The following is a 24,191-nucleotide window of genomic DNA, read 5'->3' as shown; positions in this document are numbered from 1 at the left end:
GATAATTGGGGTGGTCACCAAAAGTGTTCATGACTCTCAAATGCTCAGAAAAGGGACTTCCCTGAGGGAGATCAGTCTACAGCCCAAGACAAGGGGCCCAGGCTGCTCTTCTTGAACAAGGATCCAAGCAGGGGAGGAGGCAGGAGGAGGACGAGCAGGAGAGACAGCAGGTGGGGTGCTCCTGGCTGGGACTCATCCTGCCGGGAGCTGCTGGCACCAGGGTCTCATCAGGTGCTGCAGGACTCTCTCAGTGGAGTTCAATGTGGCTGAGCTCTTGCTCATGTCTGTCAAATACTGGATGTTGGAGATGGTGGAGTTGAGTGTGAGGGCCTTCAGGTCGTGCCCCTTGGCTGCAAGAAGAGAGGGAGAGAGATGGCCATCACTGAGAGCTGGGCTGAGACCAGATCAGAAGCCTGAACTCAGTATCATCTGTTGCCTTTGCTCCCAGTGGAACCACCACTCAATGCTGCGCTCATCCAAGTTGAAGCCAGCATATCTCTCAGCTCCTCCTCCCTCCCCTGCCGGTAACACCAACTGCACCTACAGATTGCTCCTCAATGCATTCCTTCTGTTCATTCACGTCCCAGGTAGGTCTTATCTTTTCTCACCGGAACCAACACCCTAACATGCTCACTGGATGCATTGTCTAAAGGATGTTCTCTGCCTTGAACATTAGAAGCATTTTTCTGAAATGAAGATCTCACTAGAACACTCCTGCTCTAGCATCACCCATGGCTCCCTAAGGCCTTCAGGGTTAAGTTCAAACTTCTTGACCTGGCACTCAAAGCCCTTGCACATCTGGCTCCTGCTGACTCTTCAGCCTCATTGATGCATTCACTCTGAGTTAGGCTTTGTGCTTCAGGCAAACCAAATTCCTGTCACTTCTCCCGTACACTATGCTGTTTTTGCCTACAGGGCCATTGCTCATGCAATTTCCTCTGCCAGGAACACGCTCCACACCTTATTTCCCTATATAATTCCTACTCCTTCTTAAAGACCCCAATTGGGCAAAACTCCCTCCAGAGAGCTCTTCCCACCCAAAGGATGCCAGGTGCTTCTCCTCAAAACATCCCACCTTGTATTAGAATTTTCTGTGACTTTCACAAGACCAGGGGCTCTCTGAGGGCTGCGTCAGATTGAAATATTGGTATAATCCTTGTGATCAGCATGCTTGCCCTCAAAGCAGAATTGCACACCTCGGCTTCCCAGCTGCCCAGTAAGAATTGGTCAGTTGAGGTGTGGGGCTAGAGAGCTCCTCTGGGGAAGGAAGAGGGGCCCCCTAGGCCTGTGGTGGCTTCTGGTTGCTCAAGCAATGAGGAAGTAGGCAGGAACATGCTGCCCAGCTCAGGAGCTGTGGAAAGGGCTGTCGTCTGGGAGACACAGAGACCCCACACAGTGGGTGAAGCCCCACAGGCTCATCTGCACTCCAACAGTGGCTGTCCCAGGACAACCATTCACAGGTGAGCCATAAATGTGAGTGACAGAAGGAGGGATTGTGTGAGTAGCGGGATGTTCGAGCCTGTGAGTGAGATGAACCCAAGAGAGACAGTGTGCTTGAAGAAGAGAGAGACGCAACAAAGAGACAGGTAGAGGCACAGATAGAGGGGATACCTGGATGGACAGAGGAAGAGCGGACAAATGGAGGGTCACAGGGAAAGCAGGAAGAACAAAGACAAGGAAGAGAAGTTGAGACATGGGAGGAAAGAGGATGGAAGGAGAGAAGAAGGACAAACCGGCGAACAGGCAGGAGGACAGTTGGACAGATTGATACCTGGACAGATGCTCGGGTGGATAGATGGAAGGAAGGAAGGAAAGAATGGAGGGAGCGAGGGAGGGAGGAATGAAGGATAGGAGGAAGAGAGGAAGGAAGGAGTCTGAGAGGAGGGAGAACTGGGAAAGTCACCTGCCCACGTTCAGAGGGTGCTTTAAAGGGAGGGTAAGGCTGAGAATACAGGACCCCTAACTCCCAGGCTTGTGTCCACCTGTCCCAATGCTGCCTGTTATTACTCGTAGAGACGGGCATATGGATGTAAAGGAAACCTTGAGCCCTACCCTCACAACACACAAAACTCAATTCCTGGACACTTTGACCTAAAGGGGAAAGGTAAAATAATGAAACTTCTAGAAGACAACATAAGAAAACATCCTCGGGACCACAGGGTAGAAAAAACTTCTCAAAGAAGACACACACACACTCTCCATACAAGAAATATCGGTAAACTGGGATTCACTAAAATTTAGGCTTTCGGTTCATCATAAGACACATTACAAGAGGGAATTTGCAAGTCACAGGATGCGAAGAGATTGTCCCAGTTCCAATATTCAACAAAGGATTCACATGCAGAATACAGAAAATCTTCAGCATATTTATTAGATAAAATGCCGTGAAAGAGATACATATTAATGCTGCTTATTTTAATGAGCCACATTTATTTGACAAGGACAGTGAACAAAGCAATCTGAAAAGCAGGGGGTGAAAAACGAACAGTAGATAAACAGAATCCCAGGAGGGTTTGGAAAAAGCAAGAGAAGCCCCTTACATAACAGTTCATTGGCCTTAGAAAAGGAAAGTACTACTGGATTCTGTTAGGAAGTCAGAAAGATTGAAATATCTAGTGGCTTCAGCGGAAAAATAAGATAGGAAAAAATAACTATGATAGTTATTTGATTTTCCTCCAAATGACTTTATCCCTTAGAGAGCAAGGCACTTTCCTTTTCAATCATCAACACATCAAAGTTTAATTTCCCTCCATTTAGCCTTTTTCGTGGCCATAGGTTAGAAGCAGCAAAGGGGCTCAGCAGGCTGAACCAGTCTGCAGACATACTCTGTCCTGTTCCACACTGGCTCACACATGTGCAAAGTGGTCGCTTCTCACAAGGGAAAAGCCTGCAGGGCTGAGGGGCAGCCACCCCTTGGACCCTGTTTGTTAGTACCATTGGAAATTTCTCCTGAGTCCCTACTCAAAAAGGAAGTGGGTGGGGGGTAGAATAAGAAGGCCATATATTTGAAGGAAATAGGAGAAAATATTTCATTGTGAAAGTAATAAATGTTGCTTTTCAGAAGTCATGTGTATGTTGAAAGTCTATGTCTTAAGGTACCATAATGAAACAACGTACACCTCATCTTCTCCCTCTTTTATCTGAGCATTAGGTTAAAATCCATGAAATTCCTAAGCTTAAAAAAACACACAAAAATCACAAGGAAAGTTTTGGAGGTCATGGATGTGTTCAGCACTTGGTTGTGGGGATGATATGATGGGTGTATGCATATGTCCAAACTAATCAATACACATATAGAAAACGTGTGCATTTTTTGTCTATTACTCATACCTCAACAGAGCTAAAAATTCAAATAAATTCCTAATTACTTTTTGAGGGTGCATAAAAGTCAAAATTTCTAATAAAATTCAGATTGTTAATTTCTCAACATAAATAGCATTCCTGCTTTGATGGGTGACCCCACAACTCTCAAAAAAAATCAAGAGCAGTTGCTACTGTCAATCTCAGTGGAAGTTATTTTCAACACCTCACCCCCTCCTTTACACCTCATTATTTAAAAACCAAGGAAATAGTCTTCAGCTTTTAAAATGAAGGAGTAAATGAGTCAGCTTGACATTATACTTTATTCAAGATTTAATGTTAAGTAAAGGAAATAACTGAGCATGAGCAGAATCCCTTCCATAACTCATCTTTTCTCCTATGCTGATAATAAAAATGACACTCTACTGAAACATAGTTTGCATCATATATTCTCAAGTAAATATATTTCACTGCTGGAGATTTGATTTCGTTTTTTTTCTTTTTTTAATCAATAATTTACACAAAAAAATCAATTTAGGAGATAAAACGTATTGCTATTTAGAATTACTTCCTGATTGTAAATTACTAGAAGTGTAAACATGAAGTCAACGCTAAGGACGTTTTAATTCCTTCAATTCATTTTGCCAAATTTCTTTTTTAGAAAATAATGTTAATATAGGACTTTGAGAAACCTGTTTCATGACACCCTAATCTGTTGAAGGATAATTTTGAGATTCTCATTCAATTTCTTCATATTCATCTATAAAACTTATTTGGCATCTTTCATCTTTTTAACATTTTCATCTTTTTAACTTTCGAAGGTTTAACTTTCCAAGAGACTATTTTTTAATGACGAGCTAACTGATGAATTTGTGCACCAACTGTTTTTTTGAGACTGAATATACAAATGGACAAAGGACAGATCATATATGACAGTATAACTCTGACCCCCCAACGTGGGAAGCAAACATCCCAAGAAGCCAAGTCACAGCCCCTGCAGCATTCAGCACAGAACAGTCAGCACTTGGTCAGTAACTGCCAGTTTCCAAAACTCTCGTTCTGCTTTCAACACAGGACCGCCAGAGAAAGCCACATGTGCTCCCTAAACCATCACATAGGATGCCTGCCTTCTATTTAGTGAGCTCCAGCTTCCCCGTGTCAACAAATTCCAATCAGGCCACCCCTCCCCCACTCCCCTGACCTCTGCCACCCTCTCCCCTCCCTTTCCCTTCTCTCCTCTTCTTGTGCATGCGACAATCCTCTCCTGTCGCATTACAGTCTCTGCAATATTTTTAACGTGTGATAGACCAGCTCCTCCCTCAGAGTTCTTCCTGGTCCATATTTTCCTAGCTTAGCTTATGCGTTTATTTTTTCCATGTAGGATCATTTATCTAACTCAACAGAAAAGCTCGTTAAAATTTTTATTGGCATTGTATTCAATTTATAAAGTAATGGGACTGACCATTTAATGAAACTTCCTAACTTAAAACATAGACTGACTTTCCATTTGCCAACTATTTTTAATTGAAATTTATAGTGTGATCATTGTAGATTCTACACTGCTGTAAGGAATAACTCCAAAAGTTCCAGTGTACACTTTACCCAGTTCCTTACAATGATAACATTCTGCAAAACTATAGGACGATACCACAGCCAGCTTGTTGGCATTGATGCAATCCACTATCTTATTCAGATTTCTCCAGTTTCACTTGTACTAATTTGTTCCTGTGTATTTAGTTCTGTACAATTTTATCAGATGTGCAAGTTTCTGTATCCATCACAGCTAAAATAATGACCAGTTTAATCACTACAAGGTATTCTTGCATTGCCTATTAAAAAATCAATGGATGTTATTTTTTAGAGCAGTTTTACGTTTACAGCAAAATTTAATGAAATACACAGTGTTCTCATATAGTCCCTGCCCCCACATATGCATAACCTTTCTGTTGTCAATACCCCTCATCAGAGTAGTATACTTTTCACAATTGATGAACATACATAGGCACATCATTATCACTCAAAGTCCATAATTTACATTAAGGTTCACTCTTGGTGTCAGAGATCACTAGGGTATAACTCTGTGGTCCATTTCTGGATTCTCTACTCTGTTCCATTGATTTATGTAGCTGTCCTACAATGAAAATGATGATGCTGTGATTACAGTATGTACAAGGCAATACTAAATATTGTTAAAGTGTTTACTGCCGCATTATTCTTCCTGTCATGATTGTTTTAGCTACTCTCAGCTATGTGCCTTTCTATATAAATTTTAGAAAAAGGTGTCTCTGTCTACAAACTGTGGTGGAATTTTTATTAGAATAATATTAGACCTATAGATCAATTTGGGGATAATTGAGACCTGTCCTCATTATTCTATCCAGTAACATGGTGAGGACTGCAGAATTCTCAGCACATAACAACTCCTTCCAAACCCCCACACCAGGAGGAGACTCAACCAAACTCTGGCGTGGCTTCTAGCTGCATAAGTCTGTGTAACCGGAATGACTCCAGCCCACCATTAAAATGCCTTCCTGAGAGCTCAAAGCTGACAGAAAAATTTTCTATTTATTTTAGTCAACACCCAATTATAGGCCTCTGATCCCCCTTCTTAGAGTATTTACTAAAGAGGGCTTACAACTGTAGATATGTATCTCTCACAATTCTCTAAAGGACCTAAGAGCCACTCCTTTGAAATACGATCATTAAGACAGATAGAGCCTCTTTCTCTCAACTTCTGAGTGAGGATAGAATCCTAACTTTGATAACTGCAAAGTAACGAACACAGTGGGTCTAATCACAGTTACACTGACCAACCTTTGTACTTTTTTACTTCTTTGACTCTACTGAGCCCCTGAACCCTGCTCCTTCATTCCGTCTTTAAAATTCTAGATTCACCTCCGTACAAATCTGAGCGCAGCTCAGCTTCTGTCAGCTGTTACTGAATAAAATCTGCTTTCACCACTTTAACTAATTTCTGCTGCATTTGTCTTTGACAATAGTAAGGCTCTCAATTTATTTGCATCTTCTTTAATCACTGTAATCGGTATTTTATAATTTTCAGCATCAGATCCTGTACACATGTTCTTGAATTTATGCCTGAATATTTCATGTTCTTCGGAGTGGTTCTAAATAATACAGCATTTTCAAGTTTATCATCTGCAGGTTCATCATTAGTTGTAGAAATAAAATGGTCTTTTGTGTGTTGATCTTGTACTTGGTGAACTTTTTGTACTCATGTATTAGTTCTGATTTTTTTTTTTTTTGTAGATTCCCAGAGTTTTTTTACACAGACAACAATGAAACTAGGAATGGTTACATTTTTTCCTTTCTAAACTCTATGGCTTTTATTTCCTTTACTTCTGTTATTGCCAGAAGCTTCAGTATTTTGTTGAATAAGAGTAGTGAAAGTGGTATTCCTTTCCGTGTTCCTTATTGTGGGGAGAATCATTTAGTCTTTCCCTGTTAAGCATGAAGTCAACTGTGCATTTTCTGTAGACGACCTTCAACAAGTGAAAGTAGTTTCCATCTATTTCAAACTTGCTAGAAAATTTTATGACAAACAGGAGTTGGATTGTATCAAATGTTTTCTCTACATCTCTTGCCTATTAACAAGTCTTGCCCTTAAACAAATAGACAGCCAGTTATTTCTCTGGCAAAAATTGGTTTATCTGGGATTAGCAAAGAATAGCCATTTGGAGTGTGCAACCATGGCAAGCCATGCAGGAGCACCCAGCAAGGAAGAGAGGAGAAGCTCTTTTATCTCAGAGTGGGGAAAACTGTGGGGGCTATTGGACACAGTCTTGAGGGCAGTGGCTTTTCATCGGCAGAGTTGTGACAGTCTCTCCTTGGGTTAGTTTCTGACTGGTCAGGAAGAGGATGTCTTTATTCTTCCTGTTGCACTGCGCCTTTGACATAGGGCATGAGAACTCCCTCTATTAGCCTTCCAACACTATTTCAACTACGTTTCCGTTTATTAACTTTCACATGTCCCCATTTTGATTGCCATCTTTCTCTGAAAGCACTGTTGATCTGCAGTCAGATTTTTCCACTTTCAGTAGCCTCTCGTCCCTCGAGGCCAGGAAGGAGCTTCTCTGGGAGTCATGTCCCAGGTTGGAGGAAAAACACACAGATTGGAAACCTATTGTGGCCACATTTGAGGAACACGGAGTGAGAGGAGGGAGAACTCTCTGGCACTTTTTACCTGAAGTTTGCATGTTATCAAGATCATAGGCATTGGAGATGATCTGAAGTGTCATGTCATCCTCAAAGGTTTGGCAGACAAACTTCCAACAGACCTGGTCCAGACACCTTGGAAACCTTCGCATCAGATACTGTCTGCTTCCATTTGGAGAAATCTTTATTTTTAAGTCACCAAATGATGTGCAGTTCCCCCCAGAGTTTGTGCTTTCTTCAGGTGTGTCCCATGAATCCAAGTCTTGAGTTTTGTGGCAAAAAGCTTGGCTAGCAGCGCCCGATTGAGGAAAATACTATCATCTTGGTTGAGTTTTGTTAGTTTGAAATTTTTGGTAAGTTGTTCCTTGTTTTCAAGTTGTTAAATTTATGAGAATGGAACTGTTTATATTATTTTCAATGGCTGAAGAACCTGCAGTGATCTATCCCTCTCGTGTGTCTCAGGCCTTTGAGGGTGAAGAGGCTTCCCCAAAGCTTCTTGAGGCAGAACCCTGTTTGCTGTTGGCCTCTAACAGCTTGAGTGCATCTGGGTTGGGGAGGAGACAGAGACTTCCAAGAACAAGTTGTTTCTTCTTGAAGGAATGCTGAAGATGCCCAAAGTATGGTACTTTGACATACAAATTATTTGGAGCCAAAAGCAATCGAGAGCCCGCAGATGCAGGAAAAACTCTTGATCTCCACCTTGACTGCTTTAAATGAAGGATAGACTTCCTCTTTGGAAAGGAAATTTATGTTTCTAAAGGAAATTTCCATTAGTAAAAGCATCTGCACCAGAAAGAGAATGACTCTTAGAGAATTTTTTTTGGAGGAAGATTAGCCCTGAGCTAACATTCCCCACCAACCCTCCTCTTTTTGCTTAAAAAGATTGGCCCTGAGCTAACATCCGTGCCCATCCTCCTCTACTTTATACGTGGGATGCCTGCCACAGCATGGCTCAATAAGTGTTGTGTAGGTCCGCACCTGGGATCTGAACTGGTGAACCCCAGGCCATCAAAGCAGAATGTGTGAATTTAACCCGTGTGCCACCAGGCCAGCCCCTACAGAATTTTTTTTTTTTTTTTTAGGAAGATTAGCCCTGAGCTAACTGCTGCCAATCCTCCTCTTTTTGCTGAGGAAGACTGGCCCTGAGCTAGCATCCACGCCCATCTTCCTCTGCTTTATATGTGGGACACCTGCCACAGCCTGGCGTGCCAAGTAGTGCCATGTCTGCACCTGGGATCAGAACCGGCAAACCCCAGGCCACCAAAGTGGAACGTGCGCACTTAACCAGTGAACCACCAGGCCAACCCCTAGAGAATTTTTTTAACTGAGAGATTTATCTGCATAACAAGGCAAGCTTTATTTATTATACATTTTCTCCCTTCATCTTCCCATAATTTTCCTTCATCCACTTCCTGCTGCTGCTCACCCAGATGGCTGCCTGCTTCCAAGCTCCCCCATGTGCACCCAGTGTGGACTGGACTTGCAACTGGCAGCTGGTGTGGAGCTGCCTGCTCGAGGGCTGCAGAGCCCCATCCTAAGTCTCATCCCCAGCATGACCTACCTGGCCAGCAATACTCAGGATCTGCCACCACTGCACAGGATTGGGGCCGCGGCACTGATGGTTCAGATTGTGGGCAGTACCCAGCCCAATTCCCACTCACTTTTGTTGACCACACGCCTGTGCTGTTTGCAGATGGTACAGATTTAAAAGAGAAGTCATATCCTGCTGTTAAAGTGGAACTGTTGGACTGACTTGAGGGATTTTTCAACACCTGTAAAACTAAAGAGAAGCTGGGAGAATTATCAGAAGAGTTCTACAAAAATGAACTACTATCGATTGAAATGTTGAATATACATGTCCCTGCAGTTGCTAAATTGAGACGTCTTTTAGACAGTTCTCCTAGGGAAGATTTACTAGACATTCTGACATCACTTATCCAAACAAGCAACAGAAATGCTCCAAATTTTAGATACTGTGACTCTGGAGGAAACTGTCCAAGATGATGATACCACTGCTGGTGAAACAAATGCAAGAATTGAAATTGCTTTAAAAAAACAGAAAACTTGGGGCCGGCCTGGTTGCACAGTGGTTAGGTTTGCGTGTTCTCCTTCAGTGGCCTGGAGTTTGCCGGTTCAGATCCTGGGTGCAGACCTATGCACCATTCATCAAGCCATTTTGTGGCAGGAGTCCCACATATAATGTAGAGGAAGATGGGCATGGATGTTAGCACAGGGCCAGTCTTCCTCAGCAAAAAGAGGAGGATTGGTGGTAGATGTTAGTCAGGGCTAATCTTCCTCAAAAAAAAAAAATTATAACAATAAAACAGAAAAAGTGAGAAAGATGATAATAAATGCATTATATGAATATGCCTCAATAGGATTTCACACATCCTAGGTACTTTATTTTCTGGCACATTGTTATGGGATATCATGCAGGTGATTTCGACATATCCTGTGTGTTTTCCATGCGTGTCCGACACCTGATTCTGGCGTGTCCGGCAGGTAGTTTCAGTGAATCAGGCACCTGGTTCCGGCGTATCCAACAGGTGGTCCCGGCATGTCTGGTAGGCGATTCCAGCACATGTGACATGTGGTTCCGGCGTATCCGGCAGGGGATTTCGACGTCTCCGGCAGGTGGTTCCAGCATGTCCAGCACCTGGTTCTGGCATGTTTTGCAGGTGGTTCCGTCATGTCGGCACCTGGTTTTGGCATGTGCGACACCTGTGTCTGGTGTATCTGGCAGGTGGTACTCACAAGACTGGCAGGTGGTTCAGATGTGTCTGGCACCTGGTTTTGGCATGTGCGACACCTGCGTCTGGTGTATCCGGCAAGTGGTTCTCACAAGACTGACAGGTGGTTCAGCTGTGTCAAGCAGGTGGTTCTGGCATTTCAGGCACCTGGTTCTGGCTTCTGCTGTACCTGTTTCTGGTGTATCCATCACATGGTTCCAGCGTGGCTGGCACATGGTTCTGGCATATTCGGCAGGTGGCTTCAGCGTACTGGGTGCCTGGTTCCGGCGTATCTGACAGTGGGTTCCATGGTTTCTGGCAGGTGGTTCCTGCGTGTCTGGCATGTGGTTCCGGTACGCTCTGAATGTGGTTCCAGCATGTCCGTCTGGCGGCTACCATGTGTCCAGGACCTGATTCCATCGTGTGCGGTTGGTACTTTCAGAGTGTCCAGGTGTTGGTTCCAGCATGTCTGGCCGTTGGTTCCCGCATGTCCAGGGGTGATTCCGGTGTGTCCAGCAGGTTGTTCCCGCCTTTTCCAGAAATTGCTTCTGGTGTACCCAGGACCTGGTTCTGGTGTATCCGGCAGGAGATTTTGGCGTGTCCAGCAGGTTGTTCCAATGTGTTACGCTGATGGTTCCGGCCTCCGTGGCAGGTGTTTGTGGCATGTCTGGCACCTGATTCTGGCGTATACGGCAGGTGGTTTCAGAGTATCTGGTACCTGGGTGCGGCACATCCAACAGGTGGTTCCGAAGTGTCTGGCAGGTGGTTCCGAAGTGTCTAGCATGTGGTTCTAGTACGTTCGGAAGATGGCTCAGGCGTGACCGTTGGGTGCTTCAGGCATGTGCGGGAGTTGGTTCTGGCGTGTCAGAGTCATGGTCCCAGCATGTCCGTCATTTGGTTCCAGGTGGTTCTGGCTTGTCTGGTGGGTGCTTCTAGTGTGTCTGGCGGGTCGTTCTGGCATGTCTGTGTGGTGGTTCCAGAGTGTGTGGCGGGTGGTTACGGCATGTCTACCAGGTTTTTCCAGCACCCAAGGTGCCTGGTTCCAGCGTATCGGGCAGGTGATTTTGGCGTGTCCAGCAGGTGGTTCAGGTCTGTCCGGGAGATGGTTCCGGCGTGTCCAACATGTGGTTCTGGCATATCTGAGAGGTGGCTCCGGTGTGTCCGGCAGGTGGTCCCATTCTCTCTGGCACATGGTTACGGGGTATCATGCAGGTGATTTCAACGTGCCCTGTCGGTTGTCGAGGCCTGTCTGACACCTGGTTCTTGTGTGCCCGGCAGGTAGTTTCAGTGAATCAGGCACCTGGTTCTGGCATATCCAACAGGTGGTCCCGGCATGTCTGGTACGTGATTCCCGCCTGTGCAGCACATGGTTCTGGCGTATCCGGCAGGTGATTTCGACGTGAGCGGCAGGTGGTTCCAGCATGTCAGGCACCTGGTTCTGGCATGTCTTGCAGGTGACTCACTCGTGTCTGGGACTTGGTTCTGGCATTTCTTTAAGGTGGTTCATTCATGTCCAGCACCTGGTTTTGACGTGTACAACACCTGTTTCTGGAGTTCTTGGCAGGTGGTTCTCACAAGACTGGCAGGTGCTTCAGGCGTGTCCAGCAGGTGGTTCTGGCATGTCGGGCACCTGATTCTGGTGTGCCCAGCATGTGGTTCCAGACTGTCTGTCAAGTGGTTCAAGCTGGTCTAGCAGGTGTTTCAGGTGTGTCCAGCAGCTGTTTCAGGCGTGTCCGGCACCTGGTTCTGGCCTGTGCTGGACCTGTTTCTGGTGTATCCGTCACATGGTTCCAGCGTGTCTGGCACATGGTTCTGGCATATTCGGTAGGTGGCTTCAGCATACTGGGAGCCTGGTTCCGGTGTATCTCACAGTTGGTTCCATGGTGTCTGGCAGGTGGTTCCTGTGTGTCTGGCATATGGTTCTGGTACATTCGAAAGGTGGTTCCGGCATGTTCAGCAGGTTGCAACAGTGTGTCTGGGACCTGATTCCATCCTGTCCGGTTGATGCTTTCAGAGTGTCCTGGCTTTGGTTCCGGCCTGTCTTGCAATTAGTTCCCACATGTCCGGTGGGTGATTCTGGCGTGTCTGGCAGATTTTCCAGCCTTTTCCAGAAATTGGTACTGGCGTATCCAGGACCTGGTTCCGGTGTATCTGGCAGGTGATTTTGGCGTATCCAGCCTGTTGTTCTGGCGTGTTAGGATGGTGGTTCCAGCTTGTGTGGCAGGTGTTTGTGGCGTGTCTGGCACCTGGTTCTGGCATATTTGGGAGGTGGTTTCAGTGTATCTGGTACTTGGTTCTGGGATATCCAACAGGTGGTTCCGAAGTGTGTGGCATGTGGTTCTGGTAGGTTCAGAAGATGGTTCCGGCCTGTCCGTTAGGTGCTTCCAGCATGTCTGGAAGTTGGTTCTGGTGTGTCAGACTCATGTTTCCAGTGTGTCCAGTGGGTGGTTCCAGGTGGATCTGGTGTGTCCGGTGGGTGCTTCCGGTGAGTCTGCTGGGTCATTATGGGATGTCTGTGTGGTGGTTCCAGAGTGTTCGGCGGGTGCTTTCGGCATGCCTGTCGGGTTTTTCCAGCCTCTAAGGTGCCTGGTTCAAGCATATCCAGCAGGTGAGTTCTTTCTCAGCTTCCTAAAGAGCTGGAAGCAAGACAGTTTGTGGCTTGTCTCCGCTTGAGGGATGGAGGCAGTGCTTTGTGCCATCCACCTCTCGAGCAATATAGGGCATGGTTGAGAGCAAATGGGCCTTTCTGACATAGGGGCTTTCTGACACTCTCTCCACGAATGCACAAGGACAGTTGGTTAAAAGCCTCTTGTCTCTATCCTCCTAAGCTTGTGGAATCACAATCATTCGGGCCTTGGCCCCCTTGCTTAAGGGGAAGATGTAGCCATTACCCCTGAGCCGGGTTGGCAAGAGGGAAATGTGGCAGAAGCAGAAGTTCTAAAGCAGCGAGTTAAGGGCTGGGAGGAAATGGCGTTCAGCTGCCTGTGTATGAGAGGTTCCCAATATGCTATAAGAGCACTGTGGAAAGCGACTTCTTTCTCAGCTTCCTAAAGAGCTGGAAGCAAGATGGTTTGTGTCTTGTCTCCCCTTGAGGGATGGAGGCAGTGCTTTGTGCCTTCCACCTCTAGAGCAATGTAGGGCACTGCTGAGAGCAAAGGGGCCTTTCTTCCATAGGTGCTTTCTGACACTCTCTCCTCCAGTGCACAAAAGCAGTTGGTTAAAAGCCTATTGTCTCTCTCCTCCTAAGCATGTGGATGCACAATCATTCGGGCCTCAGCCTCCTTGCTTAAGGAGAAGATGTAGGCATTTTGTCTGAGCCGGGTTGGCAAGATGGAAATGCCCCAAAAGCAGAAGTTCTAAAGCAATGAGTTAAGGGCTCCAAATAAACAGCATTTCAGGTGCCTTTGTATGAGATGTTCAAGGTACACTATAAGAACAGTGTGGCAAGTGAGTTCTTTCTCAGCTTCCTAAAGAGCTGGAAGCAAGATGGATTATTGCTCATCTCCCCTTGAGGGTTGGAGGCAGTGTTTCGTGCCTTGCAATTTTAGGGCAATGTAGGACTCTGCTGAGCAAACTTGGCCTTTCTTCCATAGCTGCTTTGTGAACACTCTCTCCACCCATGCACAAGGGCGGCATGAGAGGTTGCCAGTATGCTGTAAGAGCACTGTGGAAAGCGAGTTTTTCTTAACTTCCAAAGAGTGGTTGGTTAAAATCCTATTGTCTCTCTCCTCCTAAGCATGTGGAAGGACAATCATTCGTGCCTCAGCCGAATGATTCGGGCGGGACTTGTGTGACCCACCTGCCTTAAATGCTGGAACCAACTGTTGGACACTTCAGAAGCATCATCTGGAAACGGTGGAACCACCCATCGCAGATGTGAGAATCAGGTCCAAAACGTGCCAGAAGCACCTGCAGGACACACCAGAACCATCTGACTCAAACGCCAAAATCACCTGCCGGATACACAAGAACCACTTGATGGACACTCCAGAATCACATGACGGGCATGAAAGAACCATCTCTCAGAGTGCCAGAACCATGTGCTGGAAATGCCGGAACCACATCACTGACAGACATGAACCACCTGCTGGACACGCCTGAACCACCTGCTTCACTCGCTGGAACCACCTTCTGGACAAGCCAAAATCACCTGCCGGATACACTGGAACCAGGCCCCTTAGAAGCCGGAAAAAGCCAACAGACATGCCAGAAGCACCTGCCGCACACTCTGGAACCACCATACAGACATGCCTGAATGACCCGCCATACACACCAGAAGCACCCACCAGACACGCCAGAACCACCTGGAACCACCCACCGGACACACTGGAACCATGACACTGACACGCCAGAACCACCTTGCAGACATGTCAGAAGCACCCAAAGGACATGCTGGAACCATCTTCCGAACGTACCAGAACCACATGCCAGACACACAGGAACCACCTGTCACACACTTCGCAACCACCTGTTGGATATGCCGAGACCATGTGCCAGATACACTGAAACCACCTCCCGAATACGCCAGAACCAGGTGCTGGCCATGCCACAAACACCTGCCAGACAAGCCGGAACCACCAGCCTAACACGCCAGCACAACCTGCCGGACATGCCAAAATCACCTGCTGGATAAACCGGAACCAGGTCCTGGATACGCCAGAACCAATTTCCAGAAAAGGCCAGAGCAGCCTGCCAGACAGCCTGGAATCCCCCGCCAGGCATGCGGGAACCAACTGTCAAACACGCCGGAACCAACACCTGGACACACTGAACGCACCAACCACACACAAAGGAATCAGGTTCCGGACACATGGTAGCCACCAGTCGGACACGCCGGAACCACCTTCAGAACATACTGGAACCATATGCCAGACACACAGGAACTACCTGCCAGACACCACGGAACCAACGGTCAGATACGATGGAACCAGGCGCCCAGTACGCTGAAGCCACCTGCTGAACACGCCCAAACACTGTGCTGGACATGCCAGATCCATATGATGGATACACCAGAAACAGGTCCAGCACAGGCCAGAACCAGGTTCCAGAAACAGCTGAAACAGCGGCTGGACACACCTGAACCACCTGTTAGACCAGCCTGAACCACTAGATGGAGAATCCTGAACCACATGCCAGGCACACTGTAACCAGGTGCCCGACACGCGAGAACCACCTTCTGGACACGTCTGAACCACCTACAAGTCTTGTGAGAAACACCTGCCGGATACACCAGATACAGGTGTCGCACACACCGAAACCAGGTGATGGACATGACTGACCACCTGCAAGACATGCCAGAACCAGACATGCCAGATGGGGAAGAGGTGATTTTGGGGGAGAGGAGCTTTGTAGATTTCTCACTTGGGCACTTACCTGTTTTGTTCTCCATCCAGGGTTTCTCCTGGGAGCAAGTTCTTGAGAAATCTATAATGAAAAGTATGAGCTATCTACATAGGGAGAACTCAGACTTCGTTCAGCAATTTCCTGGGCGTCTGGAGACTCGATAGAATACTTTTTTCTTTTTCCATTGCCAACACCCATGCCCATTCAGGCCTATGTGAGTTTTTACAATGCTCCTCCAACTGGTCTCCAGGCCTCCAGCGTGCCTCATTTCTCTTCATCGTAGAGGACAATAGCAGATCAATGTTTCTGAGGCATGGCTCCACCAGTGCCCTCTCTGATGCGGAAACCTTCCTCTCACTGCCTACCTGATAGACTCCAACTCTCTGCCTTAGCACTCAAGGGCCCCTCCGCCTTTCATGTATCCCACAGTCCTGCCAAACCGAACAGTACCCACTACCCAAAAACACACATTGCATTCTTCTCTTTCACCTCTGCCTGATCAGATGATGGACTTGAAACAAAGCCATCATTTGCTAGTTAAGTGACTTTTGCACAGGTCATTTCACCTCCCTGACCCTCAGTTTCTGCATATATAAGTGATGAATAGTAAGAGTCACCTCATATTGTTCTTATAAAGAATTAAAATTGACTTAGAGAGCATATGCAAAAACAGCTGGCTCCCTGCCTGACATGCTGCAGTCACCAATAATTATTCGGATCTAAATATTGGCTCATGCCATGCCCTGCTTCTTTTCCTATTAAAACCTTATCCTTCAAAAATCGGTGTGTACCCTTTCTTGAAGACCAGCCCAAGGTGTAAACTGAAGTTCATTTTCCTAAGCTGCTCAGTAACATTTATAACGCAAAGTCTAATGCATTAGACCGTTGTTTTTTTTTTTTAAGCAAAAGAAGCTAACTCTGGCTAACTTCAGTTTTCTTATTAAAGAAATTGACTAGAAGGATTTACGGTAACTCACATAACTGAAGGGAATTTTTGAAAAAATCAACAAACAAAAAGCAAAAATAAGCTTTGGAAGACACAATAGAGCACAGTGTATAGTTATTATTACTGCCGTTCACCAAATATTGTCGGCTCTTCTCTGGCACACAGAAGGGATGTATCTTCTTGGCCCCTTAAAGTCAAATGTGACTTTGTGAGCCTTTGGCAAATGAAACTTGAGCAAAAATGAGGCTGTCTCTTCCAGACAAACCTTTGGCAAACAGTAGGAGTGTGTTTTTCCTGCCTGGCAGTTGTGCAAGAAGTTGGATCGAGCATCTTTTAGCTGCCATCTACTCAATCCTCCAGACTGAGCAAGGATAATACAGAGCCAGCTCCTGATGACATGGAGCATGTTCGAGAAATAAACCTTGGTTATTTTTAGCTGAGACTTAGGAGTTTGTTGTGAATACAGCACAACATGGACTATCTGACTGGTGAAAACATATGTAGGGGAGGAAGACATTTCCTCTTCCCAAATGTGGGTTCGTCTGGCTGGAGAACGAATTAAATTCACATGAGACAGAAAAGCAAGAGAAAATTGGACAAAGCTTTATGAGGAACCGTGGCCCGGTGCCTTTCTTCCCGAAGGAAGAAAGGGCACCAAAGAAGTGGGGTGCACATAGTGGTTATATACCGCCAAATGGGGTGTTTCACATGTGATTGAAATGTCCCTCCCACAATAGTCACAAGATTGCCCTGTCGGCACTTGATGGACACAGCAGGTAGTGGGTCTGCTATCTCAGTGGGCATAGCAGGACTCAAGTCGATTGTCTGGAGCTGGGCGGTCACAGGTGAGCTCAGCAATCAGTTCCTAGCCTAAGGAAAGATGCTTAATCCTTAAGAAATGCCAACGTTGGGAGGGGGAGGAAAGTCAGTTACAGGAGGTTACCAGACTAGCACAATAAAATGCAGATTTAAGTCCTTGCCTTTGGTATTGATTAAGAGTTTTTAGAGAGAAGGTCATCTCCTTTCTTCTTCCTGGTACAGGGAGGGAGGCAACTTTTACAGATAGAGATTTACCTTACAAATGTAAATGTGCCCTAACAAAGGGCAAGTTCCATTCCTCCTTCCCTGTCCCAGTTTCTCAAAAGCAATCAGCCTCAAATAATCCTGATGCCAAAGAGACATATCTTGGGGTGGCCATTTCCAGGTCCCCACACATACATATTACCAATTTCCTGTGCTGTTGACCAAAATGACTTCAGTGAGCCAATATTAGAATTCCTTTTCACAAAGGTGGATAAGTGACAGATTAGAAGTCTACACTGTCCCAGGAGTGTAGACAGATACCATGCTTATATATAGCAAAAATATTTCCTCATTTTGTCCTTTACCTGTCAATAAAAAAGCATATCTATAGAAATCTGGAGGTAAAGCTCCAGACAAAACCAACATGGTGACAAGGAGGAACATTACATACTTGTAAAAGGAGCGACAGATGAGAAAATAATAATAATGGCTGGGAACTTATAGAACCTTGCATTGAAAGGGATCTCATATGGAACTCAGGAAATATTTATAGCTGAAAGCACTACATGACAAAATCTGGTGGATGGAATTAAACAATACTTAGAAGAAAGATACCTTCAACATACGTATCTAAAAAGAAAAATTAGAAACCAATGAGCTACTTGTTCAAGAAGCTAGACAAAGAGCAAGACAGTAAAGTCAGGAAGAAAGGAAATGAGAAAGAGAAATGCCAAACCTTTGTTTCTATTTATTTGCTCTTTATTTATTGCTATGGACTGAATTCTCTCTCCCCACCATTCATATATGGAAGCCCTGACCCCCCCTTGTGACCATGTCCAGACACAAGGTCTTTAGGAAGTAATTATGGTGAAAATGAAGTCATAATGGTGGAACCTAAATCAGATAGGACTGCGGCCTCATCAGAAGTGGAAGAGATCTCTCTTTCTGTTTCTTCACACGCATACACACACCCCACCATCTGAGGACTCAGTGAGAAGGGGACCTTATGCAAGCTGAGGAGAGAGCCCTCGCCAGAACCTGACCATGCTGGCATCCTGCTCTCAGGCTTCCAGCCCCCAGAATGGTGAGAAAATAAATTTCTGTTGTTTAAGTCACCCACGCTATGGCATTTTGTTATGGGAACCCAAGCTAAGATGCTTATCTTTCACAGTTTGTTCCTAGGTTCTGGTACCAATTCCAATGTGTGTGGGGTTGTGGGTCGGGGGAGTCCCCCCCACCAACAAGCAATTCTTGGGACACCAGCTGGGTGTCCTACAACTCAACTCGATTCTGACACTATGTACCCAGAGACAGCATCACACCCCACAGGTTAAGGGTTCAGCCCCACAAGACTGCCCCCACTGCAGGTGCCAACAGCAAGTCTAGGTTGTCGCCTATGCTTCTGAGCAACTGGCTGTCAGTAGGAGGTTCCCAAGACTCTCTACTCCGGTTCGACGAATTTGCTAGGGTGGCTCACAGAACTCAGAGAAACCTCTTACTTACTAGATTACCTGTTTATTAGAAAAGGATATGACTCGGGAATAGCTCGATGGAACAGACGCACAGGGCAAGACATGGGGAAAGGGCACTGAGCTTCCACGCCCTCTCCAGGTAACCACTCTCCCAGAACCTGCACGTGGTCACCAACCTGGATGCTCTTGGAAATCTGTCCTTTTGGGTTTTTATGCATAAGCCGTTTATTTATTCTCTTACCCTCGGCTGCTGTTTTTCCTTCCCCATTTATAGCCCAAAGCCAATCAAAGAAGGACATGTGCAGTGTGATGCTGTTCCTGCACATTTTTTAAGTGCATAACAATGTAAGAATTTGTTAACGGAGACATACACATGTATGTCTTGACTCTGCATAAAAATGTAATCTTTTGTTAATGGAGCCATGCACATGGATATTCTTGGAATCATAAAGAATGTAATTAATTTTAGGATATTGATACCTATGATGAGGGAGGGAGGAGAACGGGATGGAAATGTGAATTTTAGGTGTGACGGCAACATTTTGCTTCTTAAAAACAGAGATATCGTTGTGGGCTGAATCATGTCCCTGAAAATTCATATGTTGAAGTCCTAACTCCAGGACCTAAAAATAGGGCTGTATTTGGAGAGAGGGCCTCTAAAGAGGTAATTAAGGTAAAGTGAGGTCACATGGGTAGGCTCCAATCCAATGTGACTGATAGTCACGTAAGAAGAGAAGATTAGAACTCAGACACACACAGAGGGAAGACCGTCTGAGGACACAGGGAGAAGCGGCCGGGGAGAGAGGCCTCAGAAGAGACTATACCGGCCAACGCCTTGATCTTGAACTTCAGCCTCCAGAACCGTGAGAAAATAAATTTCTATTGTTTAAGCCACCCTACGTGTGGTATTTTGTCATGGCAGCCCCAGCAAATGAATGCAACATCGGAAGCAAATAGGGCAGAATTTAACGTCTGTTCTTTCTGGGTATTGGGGCCGGAGATAGAGGTCATACTATGTACTCTTCTGCATATTTGAAATATTTCCATAATAGTTAAGAAAATAACAAGCAGATCCCGAAAAAGAATAACCAGAGAGTAGAAATTTATGTGTGATTACCTTACAGGCCAAGGTGGGTTTCGTGTTGGGCAGGTGGTTCTCTTCCACAGGGTGTGTCAGTCACCCATGAATTCCCGTCTCTTGGCTCTGCCATTCCTGATGCCTGTATCATTGTCTGCAACCAATCTGCACAAGGAGAAAGAAGGAACACGGAGAAGACACACCTGCTTTCAAAAGTTCCAACCTGGAAATGGCACACACCACTTCCACTCCCATTGCATTGGCTGAAACATAGTCACACGCCACACCTCACTGCAAGTTGCTGGGTGACTGCCTTCCTGGGCACCCAGGACAAGGATGTGGACAAACAGCCAGTAGTCCCACCCACAATGTCATCAGGTTGACCCTGGTCTTCATGCTGCTGCTCAGTCTACAGCGTGTCTGCCAGCTCTATGGTTAGGGTTTAGATATTTTACAAAGTCGCGGGGTTGGGGGTCATGGTTTGGGACTTCAAAGAGGAGGAAGCCGATTCACAAGGAGACAGGAAACCAAATGTTTGCTGGGCCATCTCTAAACAAATGAGAGAGAACTTGTGTAAAATGGGCCCGGCTAGGTACCTTCTTCTCTACCACATCTAGAGTTCCCTACGTTGACAGCTCCTTCCTGGAACAGGCCTTCTGTCTTAAATTCTTTTAGGCAGTTAGGGGCGAGGCCAAAGTTTCTTTTATATATAAATTTTATGTGTATATATGTAATTTATAGAACTAAATAAATGAATTTAAATATAGATACAATGGATTATATATTCTATTATATATCAATATTAATATATATTATATATATATAGATAATCTCCTTGGTTCTCCAGAGAACCCTGACAAATACAGGAGGAGTTAATATTCTTTTCTCGATGGCATTTACATTTAATCATTTGAAATTCTTAGTTATGACATTGTTATGGCTTGCAAGGAAGTGTCCTTTTCAGTGTTTCATTTAGAGGCCTCAAGATACCAATTTTAAAAAGTTTCCCATTTTATTTGTTTGGTTTGATAGGCTTTTTCCAATTGAGTGCACAGATAAACCAATTTAGGTATTTCAAAGGAGCCCCATTTAGGCCAGCGAAGCTTTAAATCACCCTGAGTAATCTGAGCCCAGTGGGACAGAAATCTACATGTAGAAGGTCTGTATTCTTTAAAGACAAAACCAGCAGGAGTCCCAGAGTGGGGCTGTTCTTCGGTGGTCCTCTTAGAAAATGGACTTCTCATTTGTATGAACTTACCAAAGGATCAAAGGCCCAGAAAAGGAGTGAAAGAAACAGAAGTTTCTAACAAAGCTGACAATGGAAGGATGGCCAGAACCAGTATCAAAGGACGCCTACATAAAGAGTCTGGACCTCTACCAAAAATGGGTGGTCCAGGCCCAGGAGGACTTACCACCAGGAACCAGAGCCACCAGGAGGAGACGACAGAGCACAAAAGATTCTTTGCAGGCACCTTGCTTGTGTCTGTGAAGTGGCACCAGAATTGAAGGTCAGTAGCTAGGGATCCCACTTCTGTCACCACGTAAAGTCAGCAAATAAGAGGCATAAACTGCAAAAGAACCAAAAAGTTTATTTGGGGTCTCAAGAATTGCAATTCAGGAGATGTAGATTCGAGTAGAAGCTCAAATGTGCTCCTAGGAAGACAAAGGAGGCAGGGGTATATAAAAGGAAAGGACACAGGCTTACAAAGCTCTACAGTGAACAGTTAATGACTGGTTCTGGCATGGGGTGAGCTGACTTGCCAGAACATAGTTGGTCCTAGGCAGACTGCCCCTTCTTGGAATGAGGAAATACTTCAAGATGTGACCTCTGCTGTCAGGTAAAGCTCAAAAGTTCAGTTAACGTCTGGTGGTGGATGTGGTGTACAAGCATAAGCCCCACTTCCTTAATGGCCTCCCAGCTCCATTTTAGAAGCCTTGAAAATGGTACTCCATTTTGTCATTGTCATCCACCACAGTCACGCACCATGTAACAATATTAACGATGTTTCGGTCACTAATGGACCACATACATGAGAGTGGTCCCATACGGGTAGCACCACATAGCCTGGGTGTGTAGTAGGCTCTACCACTTAGGTTTGTGTAAGTACACTGTGTGATGTTCACACAACAGTGAAAGTGCCTAATGATGCATTTCTCAAAACATGTCCCTTTCATTAAGTGAGGTATGCCCGTACTGATTTTAGTCTTGTGAATGTTGAATAATGAATTATTCATTTCAATTATTTGAGCCAGCCCCACTGGCTGAAGACGGTAAAGGCTGACTGAAGCAAGAAACTAAAATTTGTTATTCAACATTCACAAAACCAAATGAGTAAAGAACTTTAAGTTCTATATCAGGGTTCATGTAAGGCAAAAACATTCTAAAGGAAAGATGGATTTGAGGACATATATGATTCTGAGTATAAATGTCTGGGTACTAGCAAAAATTCCAGGGAGCATTTCAGACTTTCGAGGCAGTGGAATTGGTGAAACCAAAGTCAAGCTCTCCAAACAGTCAAGGGGGCCCAGGCAATATCTGGAGTACAGGTGGAACAGGCAGAAAATTCCATTAATGTAATTGTATGATATGATGAACGGACAGAGTTGGAAAATAGGATGGCAGGGTAGGGCAGAGGGACCTGGAGGGCCCAGGATGGATGGAGAGATCAGCTGGGCTGGTGGGGGGAAGGGGCCATGGGCACACCCTCTTCATGTCCCCTCCCCCACCCTCTGAAACCCTTTGTGACTCTTCAGTGCTCTGTGATGCAGGCCTGGGATTATAGGCAAGTGTGGACACTCTCAGAGCTCAGTTGCCTCAGGCAGCCTTGCGATTCAGAAAATGGAGTTCAGTCAATGGAATGTTCTCTCATTTCTGAATAGCCATATTGAGTTGTTGTTGAGCATCTGCTCAACATTCTTAGATAGTGACCACAACCTCACCATCGTGTGTGGGTTGTGGTTGCTTCTTCTGTTCCTGTGCTTCCTGGTGGGGATTCCATCTTTACCAACCTTCTGGAAAACCAAAATCTACCAAAAGGTAAGGATCCCTGGGCAAGCCACCAACAGGGATTTTTTATTGTTGTTTCCATTTCTAGTCCCACATTTTTAAATGAGTTGGTCCAGAGAGACTCCTAAGATGGCAAGTCTGAATAGAGGATAGAACATCATCCTTCTAGGGGAATAGGCCAGGCAGGACTAGGGGTTCAGCTGGGACTGTTTCCCATTTAAAACTCACAGACCATCTGGGTGTGGTGGAGGATTCCTGGATAAAATCCCATCACTGATTTCACGGCCCTGCATTAGGTTATTTAGAGAGTTTGGGATCTGTGTAGGAGAACACTGTTCCCAACACTGGATCATGAGTCACGTTCCCATGTCGGGCGTCATTCGACCAAACTGTCCTTTGTATTGGGCAGATCAGGAGAGCAGGGCTGAGCCTCTGAGCAGACACTGGAGTGTGAGCTCTGTCCCAGGATACAGGGTCCTATCTGAGGAAGCACAGATGTGACTGTGGGCCTCAGAGTCTATGCCTTCCTTGAGCAGAGGACTTCTGACTGAGAATATCAAGTGTGGACTCTAGCCAAAAATCCTCCTTCGAGTTTTTCAAAGAAGGAAAAATTGAAAGTATCTTATCACCTTTAGAAATTCAGAAAGGGAAAGAACACAAAGTGCTAGTAATAAAAATGGAGAGTGACATTAATCTTGGATGAATATCTGAGTTTCCTAGAGAGAGGAGCAAGCCAACTAAGTCCTCGCTCCTCATTCTTTTCTTTTTGTTCTCAGCGTCAGGGCAGAGCCAAGAGGAGAAGAAGAGGTGGAACATCAAGTGGTAAGGTTCCACCTATCCCACCTGAGCTCTCCAAGGGTGACCCTTCCTGTCCTCTCCATGAGGTCCCAGGTCCATGGTCTCTGAGGATGTCAGTCGCTAGATAGAGTCCCTCTCAGAAGATAGAGGCCTCAGAGGAAAGGCTCATGGGAAGGTAGTCAGAACCCGAGACATTTCTCAGATTCCTGCTCTGCCCAGCTCTGGGCATGAAGCAGTGATGGGCCTGGACAATGGGTGTTGCCCAGTGGGTGGCCGTGGGAGACGTCAAGAGTCAGAACTTCTGTCTCCTGACCTTGTAGAA

General features: G+C 45.6%; 1 long non-coding RNA gene across 1 annotated transcript; it reads right to left on the bottom strand.

Moving 5' to 3' along the window:
* Nucleotides 1–213: 213 nt before the first annotated feature.
* Nucleotides 214–21,616, bottom strand: LOC139044372 (uncharacterized). Its single transcript, XR_011501311.1, has 3 exons — nt 21,477–21,616; nt 20,104–20,229; nt 214–350 (listed from the first exon to the last, which is right to left on the bottom strand). It is a non-coding gene; the product is annotated as an uncharacterized lncRNA (long non-coding RNA).
* Nucleotides 21,617–24,191: the final 2,575 nt, after the last annotated feature.

The sequence above is a fragment of the Equus asinus genome, unplaced genomic scaffold (assembly GCF_041296235.1).
Source record: "Equus asinus isolate D_3611 breed Donkey unplaced genomic scaffold, EquAss-T2T_v2 contig_803, whole genome shotgun sequence".
Lineage (NCBI taxonomy): Eukaryota > Metazoa > Chordata > Mammalia > Perissodactyla > Equidae > Equus > Equus asinus.
The sequence above is the reverse complement of the archived record's forward strand: the minus strand, read 5'-3'. Positions and strand labels throughout refer to the sequence as shown.